This window comes from Heterocephalus glaber, unplaced genomic scaffold, assembly GCF_053883595.1.
Source record: "Heterocephalus glaber isolate CG9 unplaced genomic scaffold, H.glaber_assembly_v1.0 deba00001479, whole genome shotgun sequence".
NCBI classification, from domain to species: domain Eukaryota; kingdom Metazoa; phylum Chordata; class Mammalia; order Rodentia; family Bathyergidae; genus Heterocephalus; species Heterocephalus glaber.
In genome coordinates this window covers 7,506,873-7,526,358 of record NW_028258316.1, presented here as the reverse complement: position 1 = coordinate 7,526,358, position 19,486 = coordinate 7,506,873, and the positions used below count along the sequence as shown (strand labels likewise).

At 48.8% G+C, this 19,486-nt stretch overlaps 1 pseudogene; it reads left to right on the top strand.

Moving 5' to 3' along the window:
* Nucleotides 1–1,065: 1,065 nt before the first annotated feature.
* On the top strand, nt 1,066–4,469 carry LOC101706129 (cancer/testis antigen 55 pseudogene; annotated as a pseudogene).
* The last annotated feature ends 15,017 nt before the right edge of the window (nt 4,470–19,486 follow it).

Sequence of the window (19,486 nt, the reverse complement as noted above, 5' to 3'; positions counted from 1 at the left end):
TCAGCTGTACACCAGCACACCCAGCAATTTATTCGGTTTTTGCAAACCTCTATGCAAAGCAAACCCTACCCATGTAAGGAATGTGACTGCCACTTAGCCTGGGTTACCTTCCTGGGCCAGGGTTCCACATAAGTGGACTCAGATAGTGTGTGAGCTTCTCTGACTCAGCGAGACGCTTCAGTCCCAAGCACACTGTTGCTTGTCTCAGCAGTCAACGCCTATTTACTGCTGAGTGGTGTTGCATTATGTGAACATACTGGTCTGTTTACCCATTTCCTATTGGTGGTTAGCTGGACCATTTCCAGATTGGGGCTGCTATGAATAAAACTGCTAGGGAGATGCTTTCTCAGGCCTTTCTGGGAATGTAGGCGTGGTTCCTTGTGGGTGGAAAGTCAGGAGTAGAATGGCTGACACACAGGGCATGGGAGTTCTGTCTGAGCCTCACCATGCCAATGATTTACCAGTATCATCAGTGTTTCTCTTTTCTTTCCATTTAGTTTATTGGTGCATTTTAGGTATATAATACATTTAGTTACACTCATCATTGGGATCTTGTACCTTTCCATGAGTTATCTTTGTTCTTTTTTTTTTTTTTTGGTACCGGGGATCGAACTCAGGTTCTTGCGCTTGCGCAGCAGGCAGTGAAACCGCTGAGCTAACTCCCCAGGCCTGACGTATCCTGGTTCTTATTTTTTCCCCATTCCCCTGCCCTCCCTTCACCTCCTCCTCCCTTCCCTATTTACAAAAACTTTGTTTTCATGTTTTTCCTTTTCTCATATTTTTTTCTTTTCCCTTCTTTCCTTTCCCCTTCCCCTCCCACTTCCCCGGCTCCTTTAAACATTTTCTTCCTATTTCATAATATCAATTATACATTTTGATTCCTATTTACACTTTTAGTTTTTCACACGAGAGAAACTAGTTGGTATGTACACGTGCGTCCTGTTTATCTCACTTAAGAGTATGGCCTTGGAAAGCACCTTCTGGCAACGGTGGTGTCCCGACAGGGAAAGCTTTGTGCTCCTTCTGTGTGGTGAGGTGTTGTCCGAGCCCGTGGACAGCAACACGATGAGGCTTCTGAGCCGGGCTTTGGCCTTCTTCCAGAGGAGGCGGCCGGACCCCGAAGAAGGTGCTGTCAGGATGAGAACTGTACTGGGAGCTGTCACAAGAGTATGTGTTGATTATGGGTTTGTTTGTTTGTTTGTTTTTTTGGTACCCGGGATCCATCTCGGGTCCTTGTGCTTGCACAGCAGGGGGCAAAACCACTGAGCTAAATCCCCAGTGCCCCACCCCCCCATTATGGCTTGATTGATGAGTCCATCTACTTCAGCACTGTTGTGATTGGCAACGTACCTCTCAAAAGTCGGATGCAAAATTTTTGCAGTTGTAGAAGAAGATAAAACATCTTTTGGATTGAAAGCAATCAAAGTGGAGGCTATTGGTGATCATTTTGATGATTGTGGACCATCAGATCCTGGAACAAAAGTTCTAATTGGTTGTGTTGCCTCTGTAATGGAGGATACTGTCTATATTAATAAAGGAATTTCCTTCTGCCTAGATACTGTTTGTGAAGGTTTTGTGCCTTACAAGGGTAACTGGTTGGAGGTTGTGTATTCCATGGAGCCAGGCACATCCCACATCAAAGCAAACTCAGTGAAGCCCATGAACTCTAGGTATGTGGATGAGGTCAGCATTACTAGTGTCCATGGAAGACATGGGGTGATGACAACAAAATCTTTTTCACCTTGGATTCACTGAAACTCCCTGCTGGTTATGTACCTCAACGATATGATGTCGTCAACGTGGTCGTAGTGGAGAGTACTCAGTTCTGCTATTTGTGGAAGGCAGTTTCTATGACCCACAGGTGTTTTTTCCAGCATTGTTTGTTGTTCTACATAACCAATTGTTTTTTTTTTTTTTTTGGTACCAGGGATCGAACTCGGGACCTTGCGCTTTCGAGGCAGGCGCCAGAACCACTGAGCTAAATCCCCCGCCCCAACCCGCAGGTGTTCTATGGCTCACAGGTGTTAATAACCCAGCCTTTCATTTTCTGTTTGTCCTTACTTCTATGGGCAGTCAAGTGCCTGGTTCAGTGGAAAAGCTTTGCTTAGTGAGCTTAAACAATATGTTAAATATAAATTTTCTTGTAAACACACTAGGTAGTTCCCTTGGGAGAATGAGCCAGCTCTAGGGAAGTACCTTATTAATTCAAAAACATGCTAAAGCTGGCTCTTGATTGTAAGAACAAAAACCACTGCCATTCAGTTAAATTCCTTCTTTTCCCTGTCCAGAAGCAGACTCGATGCTGGGAGGGACTTAAGGCTCTCAAGTAATGTGCAGAGTTGGAAGGCTTAACAGGTGGCGGGGCCAGCACGGAAACGGGGAGAATCGCCTACCCTTCAAGTTTCAGTCCCGCTTATGCTTTCTGGCCGATTTTCATTTGTCCATACCATTGTTCATCTCTGCCTGCTTATTCAAGTTTATAAAGTTAGTGGCTCCATATGTCCCTTCTTCTCCATGCTAGATTGTAAGCTCCGTAACAGTCGGGTGTATTCTTTTTCATTAACTCAATGGTAAGCACTTAGAAGAACACCTGTTATATACCAGGGCAGAGTTAAGGTTGTTAAGTTCAATAAATCCATTATCCGAGCAGCAAAAAAAAAAAAAAAGGAAGAGTATGGCCTCAATGTGCATCCACTTAGCTATAAATGTCTCTAGTTTCTCATTCTTTATGGCTGAGTAGTACTCCATTTTATTAAAAAAAAATCTTCCTTATCCAGTCTCCAGTTGATGGGGACTTGGGCTGTTTCCAAGCTTTAGCTATTATGAACTGTATCACTGTAAACATGGGTGCACATATATCCCTGTGGTATGATTCTTTTAATTCTTTTTTTTTTTTTTTTTTTTTGGTACTGAGGATCAAACTCAGGCCCTTGCACTTGTGAGGCAGGCGGTGGCACTGCTGAGCTTAATCCTGGTGCCCTGATTCTTTTAATTCTTTTAGGAAGATCCCCAGTAGAGGAATAGCTGGGTCAAATGGGACTTCCAATCCTAATTCTTTGAGGTATCGCCATACTGATTTCCACAGTGGTTGCACCAGTCTGCACTCCCACCAACAATGGAGAAGGGTTTCTTTCTCCCCACACCCCCGCCAGCATTTGTTATTGGTTGATGTCTTAATAACAGCCATTCTTTCTGGGGCGAGGTAGAATCTCAGTGTTGTTTTCATCTGCATCTCTTGAATGACCAATGATGTTGAACATTTTTTTATATGTTTATTTGCTGCTTTTACTTCTTTGTCTGAGAAATGTGTCCATTTCAGATGTCCATTTTTTAATTGGGTCTTTATATTTGGGGGGGGTCTGATTTTTTTCCCGTCTTTATATATTCTAGATAGTAGACCTTTGTCTGAGGAACAGCTGGCAAAAATTTTTTCCCACATTTTAGGTTGTCTCTTACCTCTGTTGGTGGTTTCTCTTGCAGTGCAAAAGCTTTTTAATAAGATGATATCCCAGTTGTTTCATTGTGCTAGTTCCCCTGCTACTGAGGTTTTGTTCATAAAGTCCTTTCCTATGCCAATCAGTGTTTCTCTTTTCTTTCTTCTCTTTTTTTTTTTTTTTTGAGACAGAGTCTCACTATGTAGCCCAAGCTGCCCTCAAACCTGGTGGTGATCCTCCTGCCTCTGCCTACCAAGTGCTGGAATTATAGGCACATGCCACCACACCTGGCCTCATTCTGATTCTGATTTATATTTCTAATGAGAACAGATAAAACACAGTTTTCCATTTCCTAAGCAATCATTTGCATCACGTCTCCTTTGAAGTGGCTGTGAAAATCTATTGCCCCTTTTTGGGGGGAGTGTCTCTCTTTTTACTTTTGCAGGGCTAGGGATGGAACCCAGGGCCTGGCTCATGCTTTGCCAGTGCTTAACCACTGAGCTACATCTCCCTCCTCACCCTGCTTTGTTTTTGAGATGAAATCTTGGTAAGTTGCCCAGGCTGGCCTCAAACTTGGGATCCTAGTAGCTGGTATTACAGGGAGTTCTCCTTTTTGTGGTTGAGTTTTAGGAATTATTTATATATCTTGTACATCAACACTCTGTCAAATAAAATCATTTTCAAACACTTTCTCCCAGTCTGTGGCTCACCCAGTCTCTGTGATTTTAAAAATGTACGTACTAAATAATAATTTTTTTTTAAAGCTCAGACCCTAGAAAAATGCAAAAACATGATTTGTGACTATTGGGACATAAGAGCGCCATTTGCAGGAAGAGTTAACGGCTGAATGAGGGGTGAAGAAGACTGAGCCTGGGAAATGAGGCCACATTTTACAGGGTTTCAGCCAGGGGTGGTGATACATACCTGTTATCCCAACACTCCGGAGACTGAGGCAGGAGGGTTGCCATGAGTTCAAAGGCAGGCTGAACTACATAGCGAGCAATCTATGAAAAAAATTCTGTCTCAAAAAATAATTTTTAGAGGATTTCCTATGAATTGCATGACCTTGTCACTGCTTCTGAGGTGCAAGGGTGCAGAGCAGCCTCCAGGCTGGTGCGGCTTAGGGGGTCTCAGGAGGTAGCATGGGGCTGAGGCCTCTGGAGGTGGGCATTGCTTCAGGCTAGCTCCTTGGCTCTTCCAGGCCTCTGTCCCTTGCTGTCTACCCGTCCTCCTGGCGTAGCAGTTGCTTCCCCCAGCGTACTGACAGAGTGGAAGCTGCAGTCTTTTACAGTCTAATCTCAGTGTGTAGTTTCAGCACTCTGGCAGGCTGAGGCAGGAGGATCACAACTTTAAGTCCTGCCTAGGCAACTTAGCAATCTAGCTGTCCAAAAGAAAAGGGTTGGGATATAGCTCAGTGCAAAGGCCCTGAGTTCAGTCTCCAGTACTGAAAAAAGAAAGAAAGAAAGAAAGAAAGAAAGAGAAGTCACAGGCAGGCACAGTGATAGACAGCACTGCTACAGTGTGGAAAGGGCTCCCAGGGTCCAGGGTCCAGGGTCCAGGGTCCAGGCTGCAGGACTTCGGGTGGAGCCCGGAGTATACCATTTCTCTTCACCCTGGATGGGCCTTTTCGGCAGTGGAAGAGGGTTGACAGAGCCGAGGAGTGAAGATGGCCATGAGAGCCAGGCCACTCGCAGGCTGAGGTGGGAGAACGGCAAGTTCGAGCCCAGGCTGTACAATTTCATGACTTAGCAAGACCTTGTCTCAAAGTTAAAAATAAAATAAAAAAGGACTGGGATGTAGCTCAGTGCAAAGGCCCTGGGTTCAGAACAAAAAATGACCATGAACCACAGTGACCCAGCTTCACACTTGTTCCTGCTTCAGCAAAATGGAAGGTGGGCTGCACACAACATGGGGGAACTGAGGCTCGGAGAGGTGAAGAGTCTCCTCAGTGACAGAACTTGAGTCTCGGCCATGTCGTTGACTTCCAGGCCCTCTCCAGATTGCCACCCACATGCTTCACCTGCCAAGGCCCCACAAGTGGGGCCGGGGATGTAGCTGAGCTGCACTGCACCTGCCTGGCAAGCTCGAGGTCCAGAGTTCAATCCCCGGTACCAAAAAATAACACAGACCAAAAATAACACAAACCCCACGTGAGCCCTGGGGTTGGCCTTTTTCTCCTTCCTATTAGACAGCAGAGGAAGGAGCAACACTGCAGGAGGCGTGGAAACTGCCAACGCCACAGGAGGGTGAGTGACCCGACCACACCCAGCTGAAGCTGCCCTGGTCTGTGACACAGAATGTGAGGGTACAGAGACACAGGCAAGACAGGAGGCGGGGCCTTGGTGAGAGATGGGCTCCCCACGGCCCTGTACCTGGGATCCACATCCTAGGCAGAACTGGACACAGGTGTGGGCTTCCCTGTAAGGGAGAGGCGGTGGGCTCAAGGATTAGTGCTCGGGGTCTGGATTCACAGAGGCTCCTGGCTGTGCGACTCTGTGTGTGTGTTGTTTTTTTTGGTACTGGGGATCGAACTCGGGACCTTGCGCTTGCGAGGCAGGCGCCGGAACCACTGAGGTAAATTCCTGGCCCATTCTGGCTGTGTGACTCTGAAGGCCTAGCTTGACCTCTCTGGGCCTCTTAGTAGAACCTACCACACACATGGTTTGGGCTGGTGAGATGGTACTGGGTAAAGGGTGACAGGGCTCTCTTGCAAGTTTGGAGGTGGGCACAATTCTTTGCCAAAGAAGAGGCAGAGCTGGGGTGGTGGCACATGCCTGTGATCCTAGCGCTCTGGGAGGCTGAGACAGGAGGATTTCAAGGTCAAGCCCAGCCTGGGCAACTTAGACTTAGGGAGAACCTGTCTCTAAATAAATAAATAAATAAATAAATAAATAAATAAATAAATAAATAAGGCTGGAGATGTAGCTCAGGGCAAAGGCCCTGGCTTCAATCCCCAGCACAACAACAACAGAGAAAAAGGAAGCACAGCCCATGGAGAGCTGCAGCAAGCAGCTTTACCCTTTACACCACAGTGTGCCAGAGGCACTGCCATGGGCAGCCCTGGCCCAAGCTGTCCTGAGCGGACACGGTCAGGTGAGGGGAGCAAGCACATCTCCTAGCCAGGCCCTGGCCCCAAGTCCCTCCACTCTGGCGGCCCCAGTTAGGACCCCAAGCCGCCCTCTCAGGGGTGGCTCGGTGCCAGGCTGACCTCAGGGGTCCTGGCCCACGAGAGGGACTCTGGGTGTGTGGGGTTGGCCTGTGTTAGTCCCGCTGTGTGATGTCGAGCAAACCCCTGGTTCTCAGAGAGAAAGGGGACCGAAACTCGAGATTTCCCAAACCAGTCAAAGCAGCCTCACCTTTGGCAGCCAGGTGGCCCCTGGGCTCTGAATCTATCCTTTGCCAGCTGGGTGACATCCAGAAGTTACTTAACCTCTCTGAGCACATTTCCTCAAATCAAAACTTCAATAATCAAAGTTGCTCACCATACTAAATGGGAAACCAGGTGCAGTGATGAACATCTTTAATCCTAACTCTCTGGAGGCTGAAGCAGGAGAATCGCCGTGAGTTTAAGAGCATCCTGAACTGCATAGCAAGACCCTGCCTCAAACAAAGACACAAACAAACAGGGACGGGGATTTAGTTCAGTGGCACTGCACCTGCCTCAAAAGCACAAGGTCCTAAGTTTGATCCCTGGTACCAAAAAACAAAAACAACAACAAACATTTGAAAAACCCTAAATGAGAACTTTTACCGAGTTTGACCAACAGGAGCACAATGCACAGAAACTCTTCCAGTTAGCTCAAGTTTTCCTTTAAAGTAGTTTTTATTTTATCAAAATAATGCCACTTGGGGCCGGGGGTTTGGCTCAGTGGTTCCTCTGCCTGCCTTGCAAGCGCAGGGTCCTGAGTTTGATCCCCGGTACCAGAAAAAACCAAACCAAAACAAAATAATGCCACCTCCAGTGACCCTAAGACATCACCAGGCTGGGCACCATGGCACACACATCTTCAATCCTAGCACTCTGAGGGGCTGAGGCAGGAGGGTCGAAGTTTGGGCCATTTAGCAGGACCTTATCTCAAAATAAAAAATTTAAAAAGGACTGAAGATGTAGCTCAGTGCAAAGGCCCTGCCCAGTACTGTACAAAACCCCACCACTTGTAGGAGGCACTGTTCCTGCAGCACTGCTGACATTGACTACAGTTTTCAGGTGCACACAGAATGAAGAAAGATGCACCCCAGGGTTGGAGGGAGCTGTTAGCTTGGGAGGAAATGGGGCTCAGAGTGGACAAAGTATGGGCTCCTTGCGGAACTTGCAGGAGCAGCAGATAGCAGCGGTGGTTTCCTGTCTGCCCACCCCCCTCCCAGCAGCAACCGCTTTTGGCGTCTTGAGATTTTTTTTCCTAGCGCTTTCACATCTCATATTTCCAAGCAATAAGCTCATGCTGCCATGTCTTTTTAAATTTTTACTTGAGATCTCTTGCCCCTGGGTGGCCTTAAATTTGCAATCCTCCTGCTTCAGTCTCCCAAGTAACTAGGATTACTGGCACCCCATATCCAAGTAGGTATTGCTCTTTGGATACATTTTTGATAGATCGGTTTTAGCCATTATCTACCACCTGCTCTATCTGCTCCGCCCTGTTTAATGTCACTATACAGGAGGATTTACCTCTTTGCATCTCCCTCATCCCCTCTTCTCCCCATTTTCTCTGGAAGTAAGTATGTGATTAGGGCTAGTCTCATTTCAGATTTTTACATTTCGTTTTCTTTTTTTTTTGTTTTGGTTTTTTGAGACAGGGTCTCGCTGTGTAGTTCAGATCAGCCTTGAACTCACTATATAGCCCAGGCTGGCCTCAAACTAGAAGCAACCCTCCTGCCTCAGCCTCCTGAGTACTGGGATTACAGGCGTGCACTTCTTTGTGTTTTTTTATACCTCAATTTTTTTTTCAGTACCTGTGCTGGAACCCGGGGCCTGAGCTACACCCCCAGCCCGCACATTTTAGATTTTTTTGTGTGTGTGGGGGGGGTACCGGGGATGGAACTCGGGTATTTGCGCTTGCGCAGCAGGCGCTGAAACCACTGAGCTAAATCCCCAGCCCCTGCACATTTTAGATTTTTGATGATGTCTATCAGCCCTGACTTCTACTCCTGATCTGTCTCTGCGGGGAACCGGCTCGGAGCCAGACCGACTGGAAGAATGGGCCATGTCCCCTTCAGGCCAGAGCTGGACATTCCCGGCCACCGCTCGGTCTAGAACTCGGGCTGCGGTAAAACAGCGCCACCTGCAGCACACACAGAGACCCACAGGCCACGCGGCGCCTTCCGCATGCCAGGCCAGAACCCAGTGCCCCTCTTGGGTCACGCCCCAGAGCCCCGCAGCAACCCGAAGAATAGAAACGACGCTGCAGTATTGAATCAAAGCTAACACGCCTTTATTTGAAAGATGCATCGTTCGTTTTCATGCCCTAAAAAGGAGAAAAGGCCTGAGAGGGGGGCGGTGGCTGGGGATGCAGCTCAGTGGGATAGCACCGGCCAAGCACTGTGAGGCCCTGGATTCCATCTCCAGCCCTGTGAAAAGCGAGAGAAGAAAGGAAGAGACTCGGGAATGGTGGCGTGCTCCCATAATCCCACCGCTCTGGGAGGCCGAGGCAGGAGGGCTGCAAATTTGAGCCTACCCTGAGCAATTTTGTAACTTAGCAAGACCCTGCCTCAAAATCAAATGGCCTGGGATGTAGCTCAGCATGAAGGACCTGGGTTCAATCTCCAGTACCACAAACAAAACTAAACAAAACAAAACCAACAACAAAAACCACTACCAATTAAAGATGACACCATCCTTTATCAACTAGAATTTTTGCCAGATGGGGTGATGCATGCCTATAATCCCAGTATTCAGGAGGCTGAGGCAGGAAAATCCCTTGAGTTCAAAGCCAGCCTGGACTACATAGTGAGACTGTCTCAAACAAACAAACAAACAAAACCCCAAATTTTTACTTCATATTTATTGAAAGTGGTCTTTTATTTATTTATATTTATTTATTGGTTTTTTGTGGTTTTTTTGGTACCGGGGATAGAATGCAGGTCCTTGCACTTGCGCAGCAGGCGGCAAAACCACTGAGCTAAATCCCCAGCCCATTTATTTATTAATTTATTTTTGCAACAGTGGGGATTGAACCCTCAACCTTTGCTCTGAGCTACATCCTCAGCTTTTTAAAGTTTATTTATTTATTTATTCGGTACTGGGGATCGAACTCAGGTCCTTGTGCTTTCAGGGCAGGTGTTTAAAGTTTATTTTGAGGGGCCAGGGATTTAGCTCAGTGGTTCTGCCTCCTGCCTGGAGCTCGAAAGGTCCAGCGTTTGATCCCCAGTGGCAAAAAAATAAAAAAAAAATTTATTTTGAGACAAGGTCTCATGAAGTCTCTAAGTTGTTGAGGCTGGGCTCAAACTTTCCATCCTCCTGTCTCAGCCTCCCAGAGTTCTTGGGTTACAGGAATGTACCACCATACCTAGCTGAAGATGCTCTTTTAAACTTAGTTGGACAGATTTTTTTTTTTTTTTTTTGGTACCGGAGATTGAGCTCAGGATCTTTCGCTTGCGAGGCAGGCGGCGGAACCACTGAGCTAAATCTCTGGCCTTGTTGGACAGATATTTTAAAAATCATGTCACAATATCAAAGGAAACTGTGATCAAAATAATGTGATGATCATATTCCTGAAATTCTGCACTTGCAGTCTGACTTCCAGATCTCTTTCATCCCAGGTTTGAGGTCTGTGATTTTCCACCCACGTTGTGATCCATGTCTTCCAGACTTCCAGGGCGGCACTGTCCTTCAGTGTGCTCCACTGTCACCCGCCAAGAGTCAGGCTGTGACACACATCTGCAGGCACTGAGGAGCAGGTCTCACTTGCTAGCTGGCCCCTGGGATCTTACATTGTGCACTTTTCAGAGATGTTAATGTGTGTGTGGGGGGGGGCGTGAGCATGTTTTAGAATGGATGAAGCTGGACGTGGTGGTGCACACCTATACTCCCCGAACTTGGGAGCCTGAGGCAGGAGGATTGCCAGGAGTTCCAAGCCAGCCTGAGCTGCACTTTTCTTTTTTTCCTTTTTGTACTGGGGATTGAGCCCAGGGCCTTCACATTGAGTTTTGTTTTGTTTTGTTTTGTTTTGGTACCAGGGCTTGAACTCAGGACCTTGTGCTTGGGAGGCTGCCCATGGCACCACTGAGCTACATTCCTGGCCCCTCACATTGATCTTGTGTTCCTCCTGCCCCAGTTGCCTGAGTAGCTGGGATTACAGGTGTGCGCCACCATGCCCAGCTTGAAAATGAAGTTTCTAACACATGAGCTTTTGGTGAACACATTCAATGCCTAGCCTTTCCCCTGAGGAAGTAGCACAGGAGCGGGGATGAATGAAGAGGCATTAGCTCAGGAGAGAAGTACAACAGCCTCTTGGCAGATGTAGGAGCACATGTAAAGGGCCTGGGGCTAGAGGGAGGAATTTAGGAGGGCCCCTGCATGGACAGGTGGCCAGTGTGGCTGGAGTGTGAAGAAAGAAACAAGTATGAAAATACCATGCCAAGGGTCAGGGATTTAGCTCAGTGGTGCCGCCGCGTGACTCGCAAGTGCAAAGTCCTGAGTTCGATCCCCAATACCAAGGGGTGGTGGTGGGGAAATAACAGCCAAATCACTAAAGCCATGAGGCTATAACTCAGACTCGGGTCTGGCTGGTTCCAGCACCCTTGCTTTCAAATTCCTGCTTTGGGGGTGTGGCAGGGGGAACTGGCTCTGGTCCACCTGCTTCATCCATCCGCTGAGGAAACAGGGACCAGGCAAGAAAAGGGCACAGCCAGGCAATGTCTAATCTCCAACCCAGGTCTCCAGGCTCCCGGCTCTCCCTGCACACTCAGCTCCAGCCGGCACCTTTTGGAGACCCAGGGAAACCAATGGTGCTTGGCGAGCAAAGGGCTGTCCTTGCTCAGGTTCCAGGAAGCCGCGTCAGCCTGCTGCCCTGGCTCCTAGGCTACACCGGAGGGGGCTGGTTAGAGCCCGAGTCCTGGCCCCTCCCACTGCTGGGCGGGGACAGAGTGGCAGCCCGTGAGACCCGAACCCTGGCGCTCCACCCACCCTGCTCCATCCACGGGGCGACCTCTGAGTCCCAGACCTCTGAGTCCCAATCCCGCTGCGCATCAGGACAGAGTTCCAGGGTCCCAAGGCCAGCCAGCCAGCCAAGCGGGTGCCTGAGGCCCCCCACCCCAGCACGAAGAATGAAGATCAGGACAGTTAGCTCAATGGCTTTTCTTTTCTCAGAACTAGGGATTGAGGGCCGGGGATTTAGCTCAGTGGTGGCACCACCTGCGGCACAAGGTCCCGAGTTCGATTCCCCGTACCAAAAAAAAAAAAAAAAAGAACTAGGGATTTGCTCTGAGTTCCACTCCCAGCCCTTTATTATTATAATTTATATTTTGAGACAGCATTTTGCTAAGTCACTAAGTTTCCCAGACTGGATTCCAATTAATCATCCTGCTTCAGCCTCCTCTTAGTGCTAGGATTACAGGTTTGCACCATTATGGCCAGTTAGCTCATTGCTCACATTACTTGTTTATTTATTTCCTAGAATTGAACTTGCTGAGTCAAAAGAACAAGAATTTAAAGATTTTTTAAATGCACCATCAGCACAGTCCTCCTGCAATTTTGTATGAAGATCCGCTCCTTCTAGGGGTATGAAAAGAAACCTCTCCCACTCTGTCATCATTGCTGGCAGGCCCTGATTTAATCTGTGCCGGTGTGAGAGGCAAGCTCCCCTTGCCACTGTTTTATTTATTATTTTAACTTTTAAAATACGTATTTATTTTGAAGAAGGTTTTGCTTGCCCAGGCTGGCCTGGACACATTCTTCTTGCCTCGGCCTCCTGAGTACTGGGACTACAGGTGTACCCCGCCTTGGCCTCCTGCCTGTTTTAATGATCGATTTCATTGAAGAGAGGTCCTCAGACTCAATGAGTGTTAATAGGAAGAGCTTGTTAGGAAACGGGGAATGTGAGCACATATTGGGAGCTAATTTGCAAAAAAGATATGATGGAGGGCTCTTGTCTAGACATGAAAAGCATGCTTGACTCTGAATCTGAAGACAATTTAAGCGGAATAGACATTCTATCAAAGAAAATTACAGATGGCAAACAAGCACAAGAAAAGGATGCTCTGGCCATTTGTCTTAAGAAAAATGCCAATTTGGCTGGGGATTTAGCTCAGTGGTTCTGCCACCTGCCTCGAAAGCACAAGGTCCCAAGTTCGATCCCTGGTACCCCCCCAAAAAAAAACCCAAGAAAAATGCCAATTAATCTGGGCATGACAGGTTGCTGAGGCAGGGAGGATCGGCATGAATTTGAGACCAGCCTGGGCTACATAGACTCGTGTGTGTGTGTGTGTGTGTGTGTGTGTGTGTGTGTGTGTAGAAAATGAATTGTACTGTATCCCATTAGGCAATGAAGGGATGAACTGTTAATACCCACACGACATAAATGCATCACAAAATAATCAGATAGGAAAGGGGGGAGCCAGACAAAGAGTATGCACTGCATAACTTTATTTATGTCCAATTCTGGAAAATGGAATTTAATGTACAAGGACAGAAAGCAGAGCAGGAGGCACCTGGGGCCAACAGGGGAGGCAACCAGTGTGTGTGTGGGGGGGTTCTAAAGGGCACTGAGAACAGGTTGTGGAGAGTCCCATGATGACCTCGTTGTCTTAATCATAGTGACGGCTTCAGCTATACATACACACTCATCAATTAAATACAATATAAATTTATTAGCTATATAAATGTAGCTGGGCATGGTAGTGCACACGGATAATCTCAGCACCCAGGAAGCTGAGGCAAAAGGATCAAAGGTTCAAGGCCATCTTGGGTGCTATACAGCAAGTTGGAGGCCAGCCTGAACCTCCTAGTGAAGCCCTGTCTCCAACAACAGCAGCCAATTAGTAAATATGAGCCTGGCATTGTGGCACATGCATGTAATCCCAGCACTTGGGAGGCTGAGGCAGGAGGATCATGGTGAGTTCGAGGCCAGCCTGGGCTGCATGGTGGGACCCTGTCTCAAAAAACAAAACAAAAAACAAAAAAAAAATTTAGATAACTGGGTCCCAACACATCCATTCAGTGACCCCATCTTCCCTACATAGGTCCAGGACCCAGTGTTTTAAACAGTTTGTCATTTCAGTGCAGGCCAAAGTTTGAGAAGCACAACAACAGAAACATCCTCCTGTCCCCTTTACTTATGTCAACACCAGGGTCCATCCTGATGGAAGACACCTTGAGAAATAAACTACATTTTACAAATTCTATTTATTTATTTATTTTTGGTACTGGCGATTGAACTCGGGTCCTTGTGCTTGCGAAGCAGGCAGCAAAACCACTGAGCTAAATCCCTGGCCCATAAACTACATTTTAGCTCAGTGTATTTTGTTTCCAAGTAACCAAAATCACCTCAGTTACCATCAAAGAGAAAAAGGTTTTTTGTTTTGTTTGTGGGGTTTTTTTTCTTTATTTCTTTTTGGGTGTTTTTGGGGGGTTGGTACTGGGGATCGAACTCAGGACCTTATGCTTGCGAGGCAGGCGGCAGAACCACTGAGCTAAATCCCTGGCCCTCTTTTGTTTTTCTTTTCTTTTCTTTCTGTTTTTTGAGACAGGGTCTCGCTGAGTAGTTCAGGCTAGCCTCGAACTCCCTATGTAGTCCAGGTTGGGCTCAAACTCAGTGATTCTCCTGCCTCAGCCTCCCCAGTGCTGGGATTACAGGCATGTGCCACCACACTCCACTTAGTTACCACCAAAGGGGAAAGGGTTAGAAAAATATGGGGGTCTCTCGGGCATTAGGAACGGGACCTGGGAAGCTCATGGGGTCACGGTCGCCTGCAGAACAGTCCCAGCACCGCCCCCCCCTTCTGTTCGCTCCTCTCCAGCAGCCTTTCCTGTATCCTGGTGTGTGAAGGGCAGGAAGTTCCAACCCGACACAGAGACTGAGCTGAACTCTGGATCCAGTTCCACACTTCAGAGAAAGAACCACTGACCCAATTTGGACCTGATGACTCATCCAATGCCAGGTGCCCAGAGGAGGGAGGGGAGGGAGCATTGCAACAGAGCTGCAGGAGCCTGGTTAATCTTCAACTCCCCAGCTTGCCCTGTCAGAGTCCTGTTCTAGTTCCAAGATGAGGGCCACGGTGGGGCATGGTGTGCAGTGCTCAGGAGGCTGAGGCAGGAGGATCACCTTGAGTTAGAGCCCAGCCTGGGCTCTATAGTGAGTTTAAGGCCAGCCTGAACTACACATTGAGACTGTCTCAAAACCAACCAAACAAACAGAGGTGGAGGCCAGGAATGTCCCAACCTGGTCGGTCCTAAAGCAAGTATTCCTTGGGTTATAACTCGAGAAACAACAAGTCTAGGTAAATACCCAGTGATATTTTGTGCTAAAATCTGAATCACAGATCCTTAGGGTGGCAGAATGCAGTAGGGCTCTCAGCTGCTAATGACAGATACCTGCTTTGATCAAGAAAAGAACTACAAGACTGGGCTTGCAGCTCAGTGGTGCCGCGCTTGCCTGGCAAAAGCAGGGTCCTGAGTTCGATCCTCATACCAGGGAAAAAAAAAAAAGATCCAGGCTCCTGGGTCCCTGTACCCAGTGCGCCGACCCCTGGATGTAGAGTTCGTTCTAGAGGCCACCAGACGAGAGGAGGGAAGAGCTGGGGCCTCAAATCCACACCATGAGGATAGGGGTTTGGGTACTCGTGGGAGAAGGAGACTGGGAGACCTGCGGTGCGGAGAATGGTTATTGGGGGCAGGGAGGCGGACGCCGGGTGTTCTGCACATGCGTAGTCAAAGCCCGTGGCTCTACAGAGGACGCAGGTTCAGAAAATGGGGGTGGGGGGCACCAGCGTGTTCAGAGGGCGGAGTTTGGGTCCTCTGATGTCAGATAGCTGTGCCGGTCCAAGTGAAAGGTGGGAGCGTTTCAACTTTTAAACAAAAAACAGCCTTACAGTTCCTCAAAAATTACTTAAAACCCATTTCCTGTTGGGCGTGGGGACATATACCTTAGTCCTAAAGGAGCATTCAGGAGGCAGAGGCAGGAGGATCGCTGGAAGTTCAAGGCCAGCCTGAAAGACATAGTGAAACTCTGTCTCCCTTGGTGAAAATTAACTGCGCGTTGGTGGCGACCTGCACCTTTTCCTAAGCAGGAAATGGGTTAGAAACCGTTTCTATAGAGACCATGCATCAGCAGGGTTAGCAGCGGCTGCACGACTTCTAAAATTACTGATAAAGGCAAGTACCTAAAAGCAAGTACAAGCCAGGCGTGGTGTACACACCCATAAACCCAGCACTGGGAGGATCGCCGCGAATCCGAGGCCAGCCTGGACGGTTTAGCGAGACCCTCGTCTCAAAAAACCAAAATAAATAAAAGCAAGTCACGCTGGAGGGTTGCTTCAGGTCTTCCCATGGTTCAATATGTCACTCTTAGAGAGCAGTCCTGGGTCGCACCCTTGTTCCTGAAGCAGAACTGGGCTGTCCTCCTGCACCTGGCCTGCACCAAGTTGGCTGGAGGCGGGGCTCCAAAACCGAGCAGAGATCACAGCCCAGGGGAGCTGTTTGTTGAGCAGGCAACCATAACAGCCAGAAGGTGGCGCACGCTCGTAATCCCAGTTACTCAGGAAGCAAGCAGAAGGACCCAGGTTTGAGACCAGTTTGGGAAATTGAGACAAAGTAACAAGAGCTGGTTGTGGTGGTGCACACCTGCGATCCCAGCACTCTGGGAGACCGAGGCAGGAGGGTCACAAGTTAGAGCCCAGTCTGAGGAATTTAGCAACACCTTGTATCAAAAAAAAAAAAAAAAAAAAAAAAAAAAGTAAAAAGTAGGGCCGGGGATTTAGCTCAGTGGTTCCGCCGCCTGCTTCAAGCATAAGGTCCGGAGTTCGATCCCCGGTACCAAAAAAAAAAAAAAAAAGTAAAGTAGCTCCTATAAAAAATAAATATAAAAAAGGGCTGGAGATGTAGCTCAGTGTGATGGCCTTGGGTTCAATCCCAGTACTGAAAAAGAGAAGTGGGGAAAAAATTTAAAAAGAAAGAGAAATAGGGGGTCAGGGAGGGAAGAAGGAAGGGAAAAAAGAAAAACAGATCAGGGATGCCTTTTGGCCCAATCTCCCACCCAAACAGTACCCTGCTAGAGGCCTCCGTGGCCTCAGCCCTAGGGGGCCCTTGCAGTGGCCTGTCCCCTCTGTACTGATTCCTGATGGGCAGTTGAATATAAGTGTCACTGTCAACCTGGGTCACAATGTCTCAGCCCAGAACAGCGCCAAGAGCCCAGCCTAGGTACTCCCCACGAGTCACACCAGCCAGGGCCAAGGAAGAGGCATCTGACAGCCAGGTGTGGTGGTGCACACCTATACCAGCACTCGAGAGGCTGAGGCAGGAGGATCGCTGTGAGTTCCAAGCCAGCCTGGTCTACATAGTGAATTCAAGGCCAGCCTGGACTTTACAGCAGGACCCTGTGTCAACAATAATGATAACAACGACAAAGCAAAACAAAACAAAACAAAAACCCAAAGAAAGGGCATCTTCCTACCTAGGGGTCATTCTAGGTAGGACAGCCACATGCCTTAAGGAGGGAGAGGGAAGATGCAAAGGAAAGGGGTCTGCTCCAGCCTCCTGACTCTGCCAGGGCTGCCTACTTCTAGCTCCTCTCAGGGGGCCTGACACTGGCCCCCAGGGGGTTGAGTTAAGCCACTTCTATGATTGAATCTAGCCCCGGGGGTTGTTTTGTTTGGCCTGAAGGTTTAGACTACTTAGCAGTCAACAAGTTTAAACTGGCTTTTTTTGTAAAAAGGGTCAGTCAGGCAGGGCTGGCCTACATTCTTGACCTTCCTTAACCCCAGCTCTAATTCTGAGCCGGCCTCCTGCAGGGGGCGCAAGGGACTCTTTACTGAGCCACGCGCCTCTCCCGAGCTGCTCTAGGCCGCGGGCAGTGACAGGATGCCTAAGGATTGGCAGAATGCTTGGAAAACTTCGGTGCGCATGCGCGTGCCCAGAAGCGCCCCTGCCGGCCTCTTTGCATCCTTCAGGGCCGGGCCGTGTGGACTCCTGTGCTCCATTCCACGTATCTCCCTCACTCATCCCACGGTTAGCTCTCAGCAGCCTTCATGCAGAGGCTCGACGGAAGGGAACCACAGCCCAGCGGTAGGTTGGGTTCCTCCAAGGTCACAGCACGCATGCTCAGGCTCTCACGGGAGGTTGAGTCACAAGGGAGGCTGAAGCCAGGTGACTCCTGGGTCTGCCGCTTACGAACAGGAGGCATTGCCCTGTGGGTGGCGGCACTCGCCTTAATTCTAGCATTCGGGAGGCTGAGGAAAGAGGATCGCCTCGAGTTCGAGGCCAGCCTGGACTACGTCAGTGCAGAGTGGGACCCTGTCTCAAAAAAACAAAAAAACGAGGCCCGGGATGGTGGTGCATGCCTGTAATCCCAGCACTCCGGAGGCTGAGACAGGAGGATCGCCACGAGTTTGTTGACTGCCTGGGCTACTTAGTGAGTTCAAGGCCAGCCTGAACTACATAGTGAGACCCTGTCTCAAACATCAAAATAAAAAAAGGAAAAGAAAAAGAAAAGTGTCTGCAGGCACCAGTTGTGGTGGTGCGTGTCCGTAGTCCCAGCACTCAGGAGGCTGAGGTGGAGGATAGTGAGTTCCAAGCCAGCCTGGACTACACAGAGTCCCGGCCAGCTAGGGGTCCGTAGTGAGAACCTGTCTCAAACAAAGACAAATAACAACAAAAAAGAAGGGTCTAGGGCTGGGGATTGAGCTCAGTGGTGCCACTGCCTGCCTTGCAAGCGCAAGGTCCCGAGTTCGATCTCCGGTACCAAAAAAATAAAAATAAAGCAAGATCTTTTTTTTTTTAAAGAAGGGTCTGGAGGCAAAGAGGCTGGGGAGGAGACTGCTGTGGGTGACAGAGTGGGAGAGAATGGAGGATTGGAGCAGAGGCAGGGAGTGTGTGTTGAGAACCTGCAGGAGGCCTCCTGAACCATTGGATGTGAGAGCCAGGCATGGTGGTGCACACCTGGAGGCTGAGGCAGGAGAATCACAAGCTTGTAACCAGCCTGGACAATTTAGTGACATATTGAGACTCTGTCTCAAATAAACAAAACAAAACAAAAAAGGGCGGGGGATGTAGCTCAGTGTGAAGGCCCTGAATTTAGTCTCTAGGAAAAATGAAAAGGAAGAAGAACTACTGGATGTGAAGGGTGGAACTAGGAGGGGACTGAAGTGAAGGTGCCACTGCCGGAGCCAGGCTGGGCTGCAGCTGGGGGGAATGTGGACAAGTCTGGAAATCAACTGGGAATCAGCAGCTCAGGGTGAGGGGCCCAAAAGTGGGTGGTCAGCAAGGCCAAGCTGAGCCCGATGCTGCCCAGGAGTTGGCTGGGGACAAGGTGGGCAGAGGAGGTGGCAGCTTTGTAGAGACATAGAGGCAGCACCTTCAGGCACAGCCTTGGGCTGGGAGCACTGAGCAGCCCTCTGCAGGCATCAGCCCAAGTTGGGCTGGTCACCTGTGACCAAAAGGCTTGGGGTGACTGTCCTGAGGCCCCTTGATTGTCTGGAACTTGTCCTGGGGGACAGAAAGACCTTGGGAAGATTTCCCACCTGACAGGCACATGACTCTGGGAAGTAGACCAGCTGTTACCCCCATCCTTGATCACAATGAAAATCAGGAACAATGGTGGTAGCTTCAGTCCCTGAGTTTCAGGTCATTGTTACACAGCAAGAGGCTTGAGATAGGCTGCTCTTTGCATGGAGCACCTACTCTGTGCCCAGCACTGTGTGAAGCCGCCATCTACAAGCGTCTACAAGCATCAACCTGCTAACTTTATTAGAGAAGGATTTTTTGTCTTTTGTTGAAGAAAGAATCTCATTACATAGTACAGGCTGGCCTTGAACTCACTATGTAGCCCTGGAACTTGTGGCAATCCTCCTGCCTCAGCCTCTTCAGTGCTGATCACAGGCGTTCGGCACCAAGGCTGGAAATG